Here is a 17,845-nt window from a genome sequence, read left to right on the forward strand (position 1 = left end):
GGAGGGGGCGCCCCTTTTAACTTTGTAAAGCCCCATTCCCTTACGGCATTCTTGGACACGCCCCTGGTTTTTGAAACGCCTTTTCTTGTCAATTCTAGGCTCCGGTGCTGTTATGCTCATTTGGCAAATAACAATATGACTTTGTGAAATCTGAGAATAGATATCGTCATCTTTATTGTGAAAATGGTGTTTTGCCATCGACTCCCCTAGTCCACTGGCGTAAAGATGACAAATGTGGAACGATGAACGTTAAAATGAACACAAGAAAATAAAAGTAACTAATGATAACGCATGTTAATAAAAACACATGTTAAGGAAAGAATAATGCGAAAATAAAGAAAGCAAACTTGAAAAAGAGAGAAAATTTTGAAAAAAAAAGAAAGTAAACATGAAAAAGAAAACGAGTACAAGATTAGAAACAAAGTGGGTATTGAGCTCATCTGAGTATTGCAAATTCACCTTTCATGTTTTCTTGTAGAAGATATGAACTAGGGAGAGGGGGTGCGGGGGGAAGAGGATTTCGGCGGCATGGTGTCCGTTTGTATGTTTCATCAACCAAGCGTCAATATGTGCTAGGTTTGGTGAGGAATATGATGCGCTCTCAAGAAGGAGAAAATGTGACCCCCCACTACTTTGGGCTGCAAAGAGGCATAATCACTGTATTCACTATTATAATACAAGCAATTTCAGTCATTAGTATATTATACAGTCATTGGTGATTACTTAGTCATAACACTAACTTTGTTTTGTCCCTTCTGGATTATGGATTCCTTAATATCGGGGATTTCGGGCTCGATAACCCCCTCCCCCACCCCTTACAAGGAAGTGGGGAGAGGGTTTTTCCACCTTTGAATGCAATGGAGAATCCTCTTACCCCCCCCCCCCCCATAAAGAAGGAGGAATTTTATTTGCTTAGTTTGGTGAAGATTCGTCATATGCTGGGGTTTCGAAGAAGAAGTTTAAAATGCATAAAAAATGCACATACGATGAATTATAACAATACGCTTATGTAGTTCCACTCTGCGCAAGAAGTGAAATAAGATCATTTTCCATAAGAGGCATGATGGTTTGGAAGTTCGTTGATACATTTATCTGAGAGGAAATGGTTATTCATGTAATCCTAGTTTATAGAGTTTGCAACATCTACATGCCAGCAACAAAGTGCAAATGAATTCACTGAGTTCAAAAGATGTCCCCCCAGTTTGATTTATTTTTCTCTCGAATACTTTTAATTCCTCTAATATGAAATCGCTCAGGTTTTTTTTTTTCTCATTAAGTTGAACAAGCAAGAGACATGTTGCGACACGGATTGTCGCCCCTACACGGATTGTCGCCTCCTGCTCGGGGCGACAATCCGTGACGGGCGCTGGCGGCACGGATTGTCGCCTGGCGACAATCCGTGACGCTTGTGCAGTTCCCAGTTTTTGACCTCGAAGGCGACAATCCGTGTTGGCAAAAAAAAATTGTTGCAACACGGATTGTCGCCCCGTCACAGATTGTCGCCCCGGGCTCGGGGTGGTTCCTCCCGTGTTAAGCTTTGGTGGGATGGGTATGACTGGTAAGTTATGCGTGTGTGTGTGTGTGTGTGTGTGTGTGTGTGTGTGTGTGTGCGTGTGTGTGTGCGTGTGTGTGTGTGTGTGTGTGTATTGTGAGCTGCATGATATGTGATGTGTATGATTTGTTGTGTGTGTGTGTCTGTGTGTGTGTGTGTGTGTGTGTGTTGTAAATGTGTGTATGTGTGTGTGTTTGGAGTATAATAATACAATGTAGAAACTGTGCATGTGTGGTGGTCATAGTGGTAGTGGTTTGTTTGTCTGTGTGTATATGTGTGCCTGTATGCTTACGTGTGCATGTGGAATATAGCGGCGCTACTGTGGCAATACAAACGCCTTCAGAGTGTATGAGCACGTGTTTAAAAAATTCACACCAGCGTTGATCTAAAAATAGTATGGGTGTGTGAACCAATATCAGCGGTGAGGCAGGCTAGGCGAGAGAGAGACCGAGAGAAAATACATACGAGGGAGGTACCCTCCCCAAATGTTATTTGTCTTTGTTCATTTTTCACTGCAGTCATTTTCTTCCATCAGTCTTACAAACTAGAACGTCCATACCACTATCCTTTGTCCCAGAATAGGTTTGGCATGCTTTATGCATGAGCGAATAATTTCCACACGCCATAAAAAATTTGTCAATCGTTAGTTGATTTTAGCACAAACGAACTGCCATTGCACACCGCTAATACATACGTAATACAAACAAACACCAACAAACACTCAAACAAATCCTCATAATGCAAATAAACCAACTCAACACTTTTTTCCTTGATATTCATTGATTTCATTCAAATCATTCATAAATCGACTCATTCTGGGTGTAACATGAAAAAAAAAAGTTACAAATGGCAATTCGAAACAGAAACAAATCCATTTGTCAATTTATATACCACAAATAATCTCACTTCAACATAGATAACTCGATTATAGACCAAGCCTACTAACAATTTCTTCACGAGAAAGTTTTGACATGTAGGGCCCTACCAAACCTATATTCCTTGAAAACATTGGTTTGGATCATGTAACACCTTCTTACTTACAAGGGCATATACATAAAAAAACACACAAATACATTACACGAATCTAGAATGAAATCAGTCATAAAATACCCGACCACCCCCTCCCCTCCCCATCCGAAACAAATCTAGGGCCTACATCTATCCTAAATATTAAAAGGAAGATAAACCCAAAGAACAATGTGGATTGAGTGAAAGCAGCAACATTAGTAGAACACATCAGTGAAAGTTTGAAGAAAATCGGACAATCGATGCAAAAGTTATGAATTTTTAAAGTCTTGGTGTTGGAACCGCTGGATGAGGAGACTACTAGAGGTTATGACGTATGAGTGGACTACAATATCAAGAAAATATAAAGAAAATACTACAAAAATCCATTTTTCATGAAAATTACAAATTCCATCAACTTGATATTGACATAAGTTAAGGGTAGCAATTATTCCCCCTGCTTTCTGAAAGCGGTTGGTCCACTGCTCTTTCATAATTCTAGAAAAGTGAATTTTTGTTGAATATCCTTTATATTTTCTTTGTATTGTTGTCCACTCATACGTCATATCCTCTAGTAGTCTCCTCATCCAGCGGTTCCAACACCAAAATTTTAAAAATTCATAACTTTTGCATCGATTGTCCGATTTTTCTCAAACTTTCACTGATGTGTTCTACTAATGTTGCTGCTTTCACTCAATCCACATTGCTCTTTGGGTTTACCTTCCCTTTAATTTATCCTACCAACATCTGTCATACCATTTATAACTATCCTTCTTCAAATCCAATCCCAAACCCACCAACCCCTGATTAAACAAAACCTAAATCATCCCAAACCCACATTCACGAACCCAAATACACACACACACACACACACACACACACACACACACACACACACGAACGTTCCATTATTCCGAAGTTTCGTTTTTTCCGAGGCTTCATTTTAATATCCGAAACACACAATTCCCTATACCTAGAGGTTCATTGATCCAAAAATGAAATTCGGAATAACGAACCTTCGGAATAATGAGCCTTCGGACGAATGAGCCTTCGGACGAATGAGCCTTCAGAATAACAAACTTTTGCAATAACGAAATGTAACCCCCTTCCCACATACCGACGCACACCCGAACCGATACCACATTCCTTCCTGATGAAACGATTTCCCAATGTTGATAAATAAGACATAATGGACCGTATGCAGAAAAGCAGCATCTGCCCGCACGCAAGCTCCACTCCGAATTCATAATTATACAAATCTGCCAAACAAACTCATCAAATTCAAAGCTGCTGATAAAATCAATATCAACGTTTATGCCAGCAACAGCTTACTAGGTATCCCTCCCCACGCTCAGCTAAAAAACACATACGCAAAAAACTGACATAATAAACACATTCTTCCATCACACACACACACACACACATACACACACACACACACACACACACACAAACGGACACTAAATTATCATGTGCACGCGCAAATACACACTTCCTTGAAACCTCACCATGACTTTTTACATGACATATTTGCATGGATGTAGCCATGTAAGTTATGTGTTAGTATTTCAATGATTATGTCCAGAACGATATTACCCAGCAAAATGTGCTTCGAGGGCGGGCGACAATCCGTGTAGGGGCGACAATCCGTGTCGCAACAAGACACGTCAAGACTGGTATCGTTTAAATTGCACGAACATTGTACGAACTATCTAGATTGGCAAAATTTTTTGTCTGACAGAGAAATCCATGTGTGTGTAGGATTATGTAAAAAAAAAAAAAAAAACAAAACAAAAACAAACGTTTTCTGTACGTTCAGAAAATTAATTTTTCATGACTTGAAAACGACATTGCCACGTAATATATGGTTGCTAGTGGCAATTAATGTAATGACAGTCAGAGCGTAAGATATTCATGATGCTGCTATACGATTGAGATGCTTGTAGCTGATTTAGTTGCTTACTAACTGTATAATGGTGAGGTATCGTCATCTTTCCCTGTTTATGAAATTTCGAGCGTTTGTCATGATAATGTATAGTGACTATTTCTGCATCTGATGGGGATTAAAAGTACATGAAGGACCCACTCTGATCTTTTTGGACCGTTGGAACCGCAATATGACCTTTAGCTGCCAATCAGCCAAATCAGTACTTTACCACGTATGGCCATTGTGTTTTTATAATCGTGATCGTTATCATTTTAGGCATTGTATTTCTGTTCTGTTGTAACTTCGTGTTCTATTTTTCATACCATCACCTCTGCCATTGTGACTACTTAAAGATATTTTGTTCCCGCAATATCATTAACTTTCAGTCATTTTAGTCATACAAAAAGATCAGGCACATGTCATCATTCTAGTGTTTTGAGGAAAAAAAAAAACACATCGTGGATGTATAAGAACTGATGTCAGCCATTTGGTGCTCTGGTTCTATCCAAACCAACGGTTTGACAAGGCTTGAATTATACATATAAAAAAAAAAGAAGTAGGTCTAACCGATCTCCAAAGTTGTTGAATATTAAATTTGTTTATTTTTTAGTCTAAACTAGAAGACATATTCAGTACAGGCCTTTAAAGTACGTTATAATAGTAAAATGACACCACTAGGAGGTGCGCATTCATAGATATTGCGTCATCCGTTTCCATGCTTACCTGTCAGCATGCAGACCAAAATTGTCACAACGAGAGTCATGTGATACACCTTTCTGGTCTCACCCTGGATAGGAGAGGAAACAATGGACGCTTTATGAGGTCATGGGCAGGGGGAAATGGTTTTGATATTTCTCATTAAATGTGTAAACTGAATTATAGAACTCATCATAAGGCGTTTTTCATACTGGTCTTACTTAGTGGAATAACGACGTGAAAGGGTTAGTACAGTTTCGGTTGAATTTCGTGTGTTGATGATGATTTCTTTTTAATAGATATTTCTTAAGAAATAAAAAGAGCATATAAATTCTAAAAAAGGAATTCAAAGTTTATTTGATGGAAATTGGTTTGAAATAATGGCTGATATGTCCAAACAAAGCAACCCTAATAAAAGGAGGTACCCAACTTTTATTAGGGTTGCTTTGTTTTTTGAAATCTCTGTCATTGTAAACCTGATTTTCATCAAAGAAACTTTGAGTTTCTCCTAAAATAGCATGCACTTTAACATTTCATAAAATGGTTTCTAAGAATCTTACAAAGAGTCAAAAGATTAATCACAATCTCTACCAATATTATCCCTTCCCATTAACCAAGGCTGCACACTAACCCATTTTTTCTGCCGGTCCAACCTGTCTCTGTCGGACCGGTAAATGCCCCGTTTTACCATTTTTTGCCGGTCCGAACAGAAAATTTACCGGTCAACAACAACAACCTAAAAAAACATTAAATGACTTGCAAACTTATTTTCTTGTTTTTTATGGATATATACCCCCCCCCCATGTACATTTTACAGATTATTATTTTTTTTAACTTGCATTATTTATTGCACAAAAAATAAAAAGAGATAGGAAAAATTACAATGTTTGTTTGTGAACTACAGTGTAAAATGATAATGAACAAAATCAGATTGTATCAAATGCGTCTGTGACTTTTTCTAAACATCGGCACACGAACTTGCTGCATAATCTGCTCTTGGTGGTCAGTTGGATTGCGACGATTTAATGAATTATTTTAGCTGTGATATTTTCTGATGCACGCGCCACAAGGGGTTCTTCATTTTTCTCCCGATAATCTATTCGCATTTGTGCATGCGTTCTTGAAAGGTACACGACATGCAGGGCCGAATTCGCGATCCTTTTTGCGCCCATTTCCACCTCAAATATTAGCGGGGTTGTGGCAATTTCATAAATTACTTCGGCTGTAATATTTTCTGATGCAAGCGCCAAAAGAGGTTGAAAATGTGTTCTTTATTTTTTCCCGACAAACTCTTCGAATTTCGTAAGTGCGTTCTTAAAAAGATGCACCACATGGCCGAATTCATGATACTTTTTTCGCCTATATCTACCTCAAATACCAGCGGGATTGTGACGATTTCATAAATTACTTTGGCTGTAATCTTTTATGATGCACGCGCCAAAAGGGGTTGAAAATGTGTCCTTTATTTTTTCCCAATAAACTCTTCGAATTTCGTAAGTGCATTCTTACAGATGTTCCACACAGCCGAATTCATGATACTTTTTGCGCCTATTTCTACCTCCAAATATCAGCGGAATTGTGGCGATTTCACGTATAAAACTTCGGATGTAACTTTTTGTGAGGCACGCACCGGCAAGAATGGTTGAAAATGCGTTCTTTATTTTTCTCCCCATAATCGCTTCGCATTCCGTACATGCGTTCTACGACAGGGCCGAATTCACGATCATTTTTGCGCCTATTTCTACTTCAAATATCAGCGGGATTGCGATGATTTCATGAATAACTTCGGCAGTAATCTTTTATGATAAACGCGCCAAAATGGGTTGAAAATGTGTCCTTTATTTTTCCCGGATAAACTCTTCGCATTTCGTAACGCGTTCTAAACAGATATATGACACGGCCAAAAATCATGATTCTTTTTGCGTCTATTGTTTCCTCAAACTTCAACGGGATTGCGATGATTTCATGAATTATTATTCGGCCGTAATCTTTATGATGCACGGGCCAAAAGGGGTTGAAAATGTGTCCTGTATTTTTCTCCCAATAATCTCTTTGCATTTCGTACATGCGTATACGACACGGCCGAATTCACGATCCTTTTATCGCCTATTTCTACATTAAATATCAGACGAATTGTGGCAATTTCATGAATTACTTCAGATGTAATCTTTTGTGATGTACGCACCAGCTAGAATGGTTGAAAATGCGTTCTCTATTTTTCTCCCCATAATCTCTTCGCATTTTGTACATGCGTTCTTCAAAGGTATACGACATGGCCGAATTCACGTTCCTTTTTGCGCCTATTTCTACCTCAAATATCAGCGGGATTGCGATGAGTTCATGTATGACTTCGGATGCGATCTTTTATGATACACGCGCCAAAAGGGGTTGAAAATGTGTCCTTTATTTTTCCCCGATAAACTCTTCGCATTTTGTAAATGCGTTCTTAAAAGATACACGACACGGCCAAAAATCATGATTCTTTTGCGCCTATCGTTTCCTCAAACTTCAACGGGATTGAGATGATTTTATTAATTATCACTCGGCTCTATAATCTTTATGATGCACGGGCCAAAAGGGGTTGAAAATGTGTGCTGCATTTTTCACCCAATAATCACTTCGCATTGCGTACATGCCTATACGCCACGGCCGAATTCACAGTCCTTTTAGCGCCTATTTCTACATCAAATATCAGCGGGATTGCGATGATTTATATGTCATTAATTATTTCGGCTGTAATCTTTTGTGATACATTCACCAGAAGGGTTGAAAATGCGTTCTTTATTTTTCTCCCGATAATTTCTTCGTATTTGGCGTTTTCAAAATTATACATTGCATGCAGGGCCGAATTCGATATTCTTTTTGTGTCTATTATTGTTTACTCAAATTCCAACGGGATTGCGAAATTTTCATGAATTACTATTCGGCTGTAATTTATATGATGCAAGCGCCAAAAGGGGTGAAAATGTGTCCTTTATTTTTCTCCCGCTAATCTTTTCCCATTTCGTACATGCGTTCTTATCTACAAGGTATACGACACGGCCGAATTCACGATCCTTTTTGCGCCTATTTCTACCTCAAATATCAGCGGGATTGTGGCGATTTCATGAATTACTTCGGATGTAATCTTTTGTAATACACGCACCAGAAGGGTAAAAATGTCTTTTTTATTTTTCTCCCGATAATCTCGTCGCATTTGTGTATGCGTTTTTGATAACCAAGATGGCATGCAGGACTGAATTCAACATCCTTTTTTTGGGCCTATTATTTCCTCAAATTTCAACGGGATTGCGTTGATTTCATGAATTGTTATTCGGCTGTAATCGTTTATGATGCACTCACCAAAATGTGTCTTTTATTTTTTTTTTTTTCTTTTTCTCCTCTATAATCTCTTCGCATTTCGTACATTATCTTTTGGAAGATACGACGCGGCCGGTCGAATTCATGATCCCTTTTGGGACGATTTCTACCTGAAATATGTAAGCGGGACTGCCATGATTTCATGATTTTTTTTCTCCCTCGTATTATCTCTTCACATTTTGTGCATGCGTTCTTAAAAAGTACACGGAAGGGCCGATTTCGTGATCCTTTTTGCGCCTATCTTCGTTATGAGAACATTCAGAGCGAATGAAAATATCAATTTGTGAAATGACTGTGCAAAATGAAAATAAACGCAATCAGATCCATTTACTGTATCACTGAATATCGAATGTGTTTTTACTTTTGTGTAAAAATTGACACAAGTAAATTAGTTCTAACATAACTGCCACGCTGCTGCGAAGCCGGGATCGCGATCGGATCGATCTTGCGTTAAAAAATCATGAGTAAAATGACCCAGAAATGCGTGCGCTTCTTTCAATGCTTCTTGTCTGGCATGACCACCGATCGCAAGCAAACGAGAAGCAGTTACACTGTACATGCTTTGCATCGTTTGCTTTGCATGTATTGCATTGCATGGCAGTGCGTGAGCAGCGCCAAATGCGCAAGCGAGCGCGAATGTAACTGGTCGACTGCTAGTGCTCAAAACTATGTTTACTGTACAAATTGCACCGGTAGACATAAACGAAAACTTGCGTAAAACTTGTTGAACAGTGCGATATCTTGCATTCTGTTTCTTCCTGATCGGGGCTGCTCTTTTCCTTTCTACTGACCCCACCAATGCTTTATTTTTTTACTGGTCATGTCGGACCGGTAACTTGTGGATTTCCTGAAAAGTTACCGGTCCGACAGTGACTTTTACCGGTCTTTGACCGTCGGACCGGCGCCAGTGTGCAGCCCTGCATTAACGACATTCACACAGTGTAATAGACAAAAGATTTATCAACATTGCACGTAACAAAAGAGCTGTGTGGAATGTACAATTTCCACATAAGAATGACAATCTACGAAAAAGGGACATAGGCTGCAAACACACTGAATGGAAGTACATGACTCTATTATGTCTGATCTCACATCAATACTTACCCTTATATTACCTTGTACAACTGTCGGTACACACACGTGAAAGAAAAAAAAAATGGATATCATTTGAACATATAACAATTACGACCACGTTTTCTGTAAGAGTGATCACTGTCGCTCAATATTCAAAAACAACGACAAAAAATGTGAAAAGAATAAAAGTGCTTTCATGTTGATATTGTGATCAAAAGCGAAATAGATTTGTGACAATTCGTTTGCAGGTCATCGTATGAGTATGAGTGATGGAATCATCACATCTTATGACGTAGTATTTCGCTAATTACATTTCTTGGAGATGTGCTAAATCTTGAACTGCAATAGCTTACTTTTTATTTCTGATAAAGATGAGGCTCTTCCGTTTCTACGCAGTAACGTTGATGTGTAAATCTATTCTACATTAGTAGCGTCGAAGTATGACATTTTGTGCTTCGCTATTTTTTATCAGCATGTGGAACTATAAGTACCAGTGAAAAATCACCGGAGATCTTAGTGGTGATTTTAGTGTTTCCATAGCAAGCGTTTATCTGTGTGAATACACATAAAGTACATTAATTATAATGATATATAGCTGTACACCTACGTGCATCTGTGAAATAGATTATATCATCGTACACTATCATAAACACATTAATATGTATTGATTTTTAATCATTTCTGAATATGTATGCACACAAAATATATTTGTGTTCGTGTGTTCGTAGCATAGGGAAAAAGAAAGGTGGACATGTAATAAAAAAAAAATGATTTGTATCACTTTCCCGATAGAATGTATGCTAGTAATAAATTATTATCATTTTTATTAGTGGTGAAACTGGGGTTTTAAAGTTAGAATAAGAAAGAAAGACAGTTCTTTACTGAAGTACCCCCCAAAAAACAAAACAAAACAAAACAAAACAAAAAACAAAACAAAACAAAACAAAACCCAGAATATGAAATGTGTGATTACGTAGACAGAAAGGTTGCTAGTCTTAACATCATTCAAAATGCTGTCCAGAAGAAAAAATATAATTGGCATTGTATTTCCCCAGGCAAAATTACCTACTGCATTCAGTAAGTACGTTATACATATTCTTACCCCCGCCCCCCCCCCCAAAAAAAAAAGTGAAATGAAAAAAAAAAATAAATAAATGGGAGAGGGGTGGGCAGGTCCAAGTGAGGTATGGCTCAAACAGTATTTGAAATGAACGTGACCGCAAAACTCTGTAGACATTGAGATAACTCTCCAAATATCCACATGTACATGTAGAACATAACATTGAAAGTTCTTCTCTCATTCACTATTTTTATAGGTTAATATTTTACCATGCATACGAACAATCATATTCCTATAATATTTATGGTATGATTAAAACTATATGAAGGTCCAAGCAGAAATCCACACAATAAATCCAGTTAGACAATTAAAACACATTCCAGGTCATTTACTAACAGAAATGTTGCATTTCCCATTATACTTGTTAATCCAGTGTCTTGTTGCCACAGTAACAGTCATTGACAGTGCTATATTTTTTTTTTCACACAACAAATTCACGGCAAAAGTAATACATTTTAGTCGCAGCTGAAAACCAGAGTTACCTCGAATGTTTTGTTATGTGTTATGCAACTGTTGCTCTAATCATCTCAAAGTTAAAAAGACTTTTAAATCACAGGAGATAAAGTGAAATACTCGCTTACAAAAAAGCAGCCGATTTAATGAAGCATAAGCTAATAGGCTCCCCAAGAGAATTTGCATGAATTTGTCATGAGATATGAGATGCTATCAGGACATATACACTTTGAAAAAGCTTGAAATAGGTTTACAACAATTGTCATTTTCTGGTGATCAGCTACTCTCCGTACGACTTCACTTGTTACCCAACCAAGCCGTGCATGATGATGTCGAGTAAAACACAACGTAAATACTTGTTGAAGTTGTATTCAGGCTAATATTCATTTTTCTTTAGATTAGATTGCTTGGGAAATAGGTTAATCTTTTTTATATTTATCTAATTCTATTTGGTCAAGTGCAAATCATCCGTTCCCCTAAAAACCAACCTCAAATAATTTGCTTCTTTTATTTTTTAATATTTTTTTTTTTTGCATTTTGAAGAAATATGTGTTGGATTGTGTGTGTGTGTGTGTGTGTGTGTGTGTTTGCCAGCATTACTATCATGTTTCTCTTTATCTTTCTTGGGGGAAAATATAGAATTCACCCCCCCCCCCCAAAAAAAAAATCAATTTCAGATAATATAAACACTCATTGAATGTGATCAAATGATCATATTATTTCTTTTTCATCCTGAGACAATGTGATAGCCTTGATATCATATGACAAATTTTCAAATTATGCTTGTACTGGTCACAAGAGGTTACGTATCAATTTATAATAATGTTTAACTGTATTAAAGATATCTTCTCGCTTTTTGTGTTTTTAATCATGATAATGATATTCAAGGTAAATATGATGAAATAGATTTAAATTGAAATCATCTATGTCTGGTTTCGTATTTCTGCTGGTATCATAGATTGGTGGTCATCACCATCCTTGCCGCAAATCTCTCGTTTGAAGAGGCTACACCCCCGTAAATAATGCCAGTGTATATCTTGGCAATCAATGACTTAAAGTCAAAGATATAAAACACCTGTTTCTTGACCCTGGCCTAATCTAAGCATCAGTCATCGCCACTGCGCCACAGGGGGGGGGGGGGGGGAGCATGCCTGTACTGCAGTGACCGGAATGTCATTCCATTTTGTCTCTCCCCCATCTCCCCCCCCCTCTCTCTCTCTCCCTCTCTCCCTCCCTCTCTCTCTCTCTCTCTCTCTCTCCCCCTCTCTCTCTTTCTCAACGATCCAGTCATTTGTAACCAGGGAGGTAGTCTCACCTCCCTGTTGTAACTCACTGCCAAATAGCACATTGTCAGCACCGGCAAACTGGCAATGCTCTCCTTCTCATTCCTGCATTTTCGTTATTTACGGGTCAATTTTTTTCGTTCGAAATGTAAAATGGATGACCATAGAATTTCTCAATAGAATATAAAATTGAAAACTTTAGAAAGGATAGAGAAAATTGAGTTCACTTTGAATGGTCTGCCACACGCAGATATCCTTATCATGCTCTTACGTAATACGACAGCTGCTGGAGTCATCAAACCCTGGCTTGGCCTCCAGGTTTGTCACGCCGAGCAGAAAGTTTATTTGCAATGGACAAATACTTCGACTCCCAACTCCCAAACGAAAAATCTTGAAAGCGGTATAGAACCCCACTTTGGGAACCCCCAGTTGGAGACTCGCCTCAAACGAGGGATTGACGGCACGTCTTTCATCTTTGTTTGTTTGCTATTTGAATTAAGTGGTTTTTTTTTTGGGGGGGGGGGTGGGTATTGTTTGATTTCTCATCATTTGAAACATTGTCTCCCATCTTTGAACATGATACGAGAAGCTATATGCTATGTACACATTTTATCATCGCCATCAACTTTGCATAAGTTTTTTTTTTATATTAAACTCTGTAAAGATGATCTGAATATCTTATGTGAGAAGAAAACTTTCTATGGCATGGTTAATAGATCTAGAGCAAATTGGATCGAAAATGGTGAAAAGAACACAAATATTTCTCAATTTTGAAAAGAGAAATCAAAAGCAAAAACAAAAAAAAGAAGATGAAGAATATATTTTCAATACAGTTATACATTATCATAAATTGATACATAACATCTTGTGACCCGTACAAGCAGAATTTGAAAATTTGTCATATGATATCAAGGCTATCAAATTGTCTCAGGATGAAAAAGAAAAAAATGTCAACATTTGATCATATTCAATGAGTGTATATTTCATCTAAAATTTATGTGTTTTATGTAAATTCTATATTTTCCCCAAATAGCTTAGGGAAAAGTGCTGCTGAAATGCTTTGTCTTCTCTTTTCGTGGGGGTCAATTACCCTCGCACCAAACAAAAGTAATATTTCTTTTGTTTCAAAGAAAAATCAGAACATATTACTGTACAGGAATTTGCGACCGATCTCTATTCTGAACACTTAATTAAAGCCTTTGGCAGAAAAATTTCACTGAGACGATTAGATCTGATTAGACCGGTTTCGTGAAGGGGCATTTCATTGGTAAAAGGATTACATTGGCAGTAATGATTCACTGTGAGGCCACGGGTTTTCTGCTTCTAGCAGACATATAAAAGAACCTTCCTTTGTTGAACTGGCACGGTCCTGTATTCTTCAGACTTTAAGATATTTCAATTTCGGGGATATTTGATTTAATAATACAGATTTGGTAAATCAAAACCTTTAAAAAAAATGTCATGATTCTGAGCTTTTTATTTTTACGCGAGATGTGCGCGAGGGATGCTCCGACAGCTAGTTGCTGTTTATAACATGTATAAACTGTAATGAAATAATGAGTATGTGGATCAAGTGAGATGATAATGTTTAACAGCTGTTACCACAATCGATAATGACGAAATTAAGATAAACATGTAAACATAACCTTTTACGTTAACGATTCAGACTCTCTTGTCAGAATCATTTATATTATTGATCAACTGAAAGTATTTAATCTTGTATGAATTAACCGCAACAAGTGAGATATCATAGCCGTAAAGTATGACAAAGTCCGTCCACCAGATGTACGTTTCATTAGCTTTGTTAGATTTACATATGTCATAAAGCCCTCGCTTATTAGGAAACAGTTTTCTGCACATTCTAATGGTTCATTTGAGTTAAAATTGAAGTCTAAATTGGAAGCACTTTTCATACCTCAATACATATTCTTTTTCCCGGTGCTTCTTAAACCATGAGATGCTTTCATAAAAGAAATTGATTCTGTGATGTGTTTTCTCATACTGGGCGAGAAGTCTGTTACAATTGGAAGTATTAAATACAATTGTTGAGGATATAGTGAAGGAGTACCATATTTTATATTGAATTATATAATCATTAATCTAACTCAGGTCTGAAAATTGCACGGTTAAATGAGTATTGAATATCGATAGCAGTGGCGGATCGAAAGGGGGGGGGGCGCACCGGGCATGTGTCTCCTCTTAATTTTTTTTTTCTAACAAAAGAAATAATAAAAAAATGGGGGGGGGGGGGTGCGCCCCCTTTAATTTTGTAAAGGCTCCTCCCCATTACGGAATTCCTAGATCCGTCACTGTATAGTACAGGCAGCTGGAAATGTTTGTTTGATTTTGCTATGAAAGTTTTGGAGAGATTTATTTTGGATTTGTAACTTACATCACACAGAAAAATATGAAATATCAGTAATGTATTAAATACAATATGCATTCTCGTATAAATTTTGTGCGACAAATTCTTGTCTCCTAGAGCAACTTATTTTTCTCCCAGAACCCTCCACCCCACGCACACACACACGCTATCCACTACTAGATTATTTTGAATAATTCCTGTAATGGAAATATTATTATCAAACATTAAGGGATCGATAAAGATGTTAGAATTCGTTATTTGATAAATGAAGAGGGTGGTTTTTATCACATTATCAATTCACAAATGAAATTCAACGTAAATTTCTAGATTATATTTTTATTTCTATCTGCAATCCCTTTTCAATGCAAAATAGTATACGAAATGCATAAACTCAAAACAAAATTATCAAGAAGACCTTCTTTCTGATACCAACTAAGTTCCTAATATGACTAAAGTGTGTAGATTTATTCATAAAATATTTGCTGATATTTTTTCAGGTTCCACAATCACAAAAGAAATGGAATTTAATTTTATCACAGCCAGTCACTGACTGGCAAAAAAAATATAGAATTCCTTTTTTAAAAGGAATTATATTATTCCTTTTTTTAAAAAAAAAAAAGCTCAATATCTACAGAACTCGGTTATTTCAGGCTTTACAACACATTCTCGGTATTAATACGCTATTGAAAAAATGGTTTGTCTGAATCTCATCTATGTATTTTTGTTAAGGTTTTAAAGATACTGTTTCGCATATATCAGTATATGCCCCTCCTACTTGGCATTTTTTTCCCAAGATTGTCAAAGACTTGAAAGGATAGGACATGAAATGAAGGTCCCGTGTATGAGAGAGTAACAACTCATGCACGTAAAAGATCCCGCTTATTTCATTCAGCGTAAAGAGCAGGGTGTTTAACCTGGTGAAGTGGTCCCACCTCACATACAACTGGACCCCATGGAAGACCAGCTTAACGTAGCTGAATATGGGCTATCCAGCCATCTTCTCAGATGGAAAATGAACAAACGAACAAACAAACAACAAACAAAGGAGGAGGTTTCTCTAACACATAGCAAATTTAGACCTGTGTATTTTTATAAGTCATATACTGTTGATTACCAGATGAAAGGATTGAAAATTATCTCTCATAGGGTCGTTTCAGAAAGGTTTGTAATATCATTATCTAATTGAACAACAACAAAAAAAAAAAATGGTACATTCAATCCTAATCTGTCATATTCTGCTCTCCGGGTTTCATCTAAGTGGGCCGTCCTCTTCGTAGCTCATAGAGACTGTAAGAGGTGATATTGTAGAAACTTCTAAACAGGTTGCAGAAGCATCCTCTTCCTCCAAGAGACAAAAGCACAATGGGAGCTTATTTCCATTTATGGCAATAAAGTATAACTCATCCTTTTTCAAAAGAAAAAAATATTATATTCATATCACCAGTGCTCATCAATGAAGCCGGTTAGGAATTATTTTGTAACAGGTAAAGTAAAGTAAATATGTTAAAAAAGGAAATATGGCAAATGCACAATCTGTTCAGCAAAACTTTGAAAAAATTCGTTGAAAGCTTTGTGTAGTATTGCTGCCACATAGAGATAGCTCCAATCTATCTGGCTGAGCTGACATTTCCACTTGATTTGGCTTATCCAAAAAGTTGTGTGACTTTCATTTCAAAGTCTTGCAATTGCAGAAAAATTCATTGCATCTCGCGCAGCATAACCAAGGTGAACAGATGTACAAATGACTATATACCATTGTCTTGAAGTGAGGGTATAATGATATACTACAGATAGCATATTCCATATAATGTATCAGCATTATGCAACTCAATGGATCCATATGAATGGGTATGTAGCAATTAAGTTGTGGCGATTTACATCACCGAAATAAATTTAAATCTTATATATTATGCAACATAATCTAATGTGGCATATGAAGAGAAACGTTTTCAAATACATTACGTAGAAGGATAGTATCGTTTTAATTGGCATCATTCACTTTCATGTAAACGTCATAAGGCCTTATTGACTATCCACAACTCACCATTTTCCCGTTTATTTTGCTCCTGACAAGATACCTCAGAATTATTTTGACTGTCGTAAATCCAGCTCGTCGGATGTCGTTCTTCTGCTTAATTTTTCACTGTAGTTTTAGCGAAAGGAAAAAAGTGAAATATAAATCTTACTGTATTGACGTGTAATCGGTATGTTAGGATTTGAAAAAGCACCAAATGTTCCAGGTGGGCCTTCCTCAAAGCTTGGATAAGCTACCAAATGGCAATTGTTTACACTTCGTCTGAGCTCATCACAGGCTTAATGTGTTGTCCAAGATGAGAATGCCCTCTGCTTGCAGTAAAGAGGGAGAAATCCTTCCCGCAACACTGGCTGCCTCCAAAGAGGTATTGACGCTTCGGGTGTGATTCTGGGCAGCGTTTCATGAAACTTGTCAGTCACTGGCAAGTTTTCTTAGCTACTGCAATCCGTGAATCCGATTGGCTGAACTGAGCTGCGTCATTGACAACGCGGCAACAGTTGCGCAGGAGGTGAAGTATGCCATTCCAAAAGGCAAATGCAACTGAACCTTTTTCCTGAGTAACCTTTACCTCTAATGCAATTTTCTCTACGTTTTGTTTTTCTGTTTTTGTCGCCACGACCCCAGAATTTGAAAGACCGACCACTAAAAGGATACTGAACACATTCTTTGCACGCAGACTAATGTTGTTGTTGTTTTTTTTTTTTGGGGGGGGGGGTATCACTGTAAGGGAAATTATTTGATGTTGACTATCAAGCGAGCCATTACATCGTCATGACAACAGTAAAACAGTGCCGCCATTGGGCAAAATTAAGGCAAAAATACGTTGTTGTTGTTTTGTTAACTCTGCACGCTTTATTAAAGTCCTTGAAAGTTCAATTCGCCTGTGAATCATATTTCATTCATGATGTTTGACAGCTACTGCTTTTAAGTAGATTACCCTGCTCGTACGCGGATGATCTCTCCGAAACGAAAGGT

Source organism: Diadema setosum, chromosome 16, assembly GCF_964275005.1.
Source record: "Diadema setosum chromosome 16, eeDiaSeto1, whole genome shotgun sequence".
In the NCBI taxonomy this organism is placed as follows: Eukaryota; Metazoa; Echinodermata; class Echinoidea; order Diadematoida; family Diadematidae; genus Diadema; species Diadema setosum.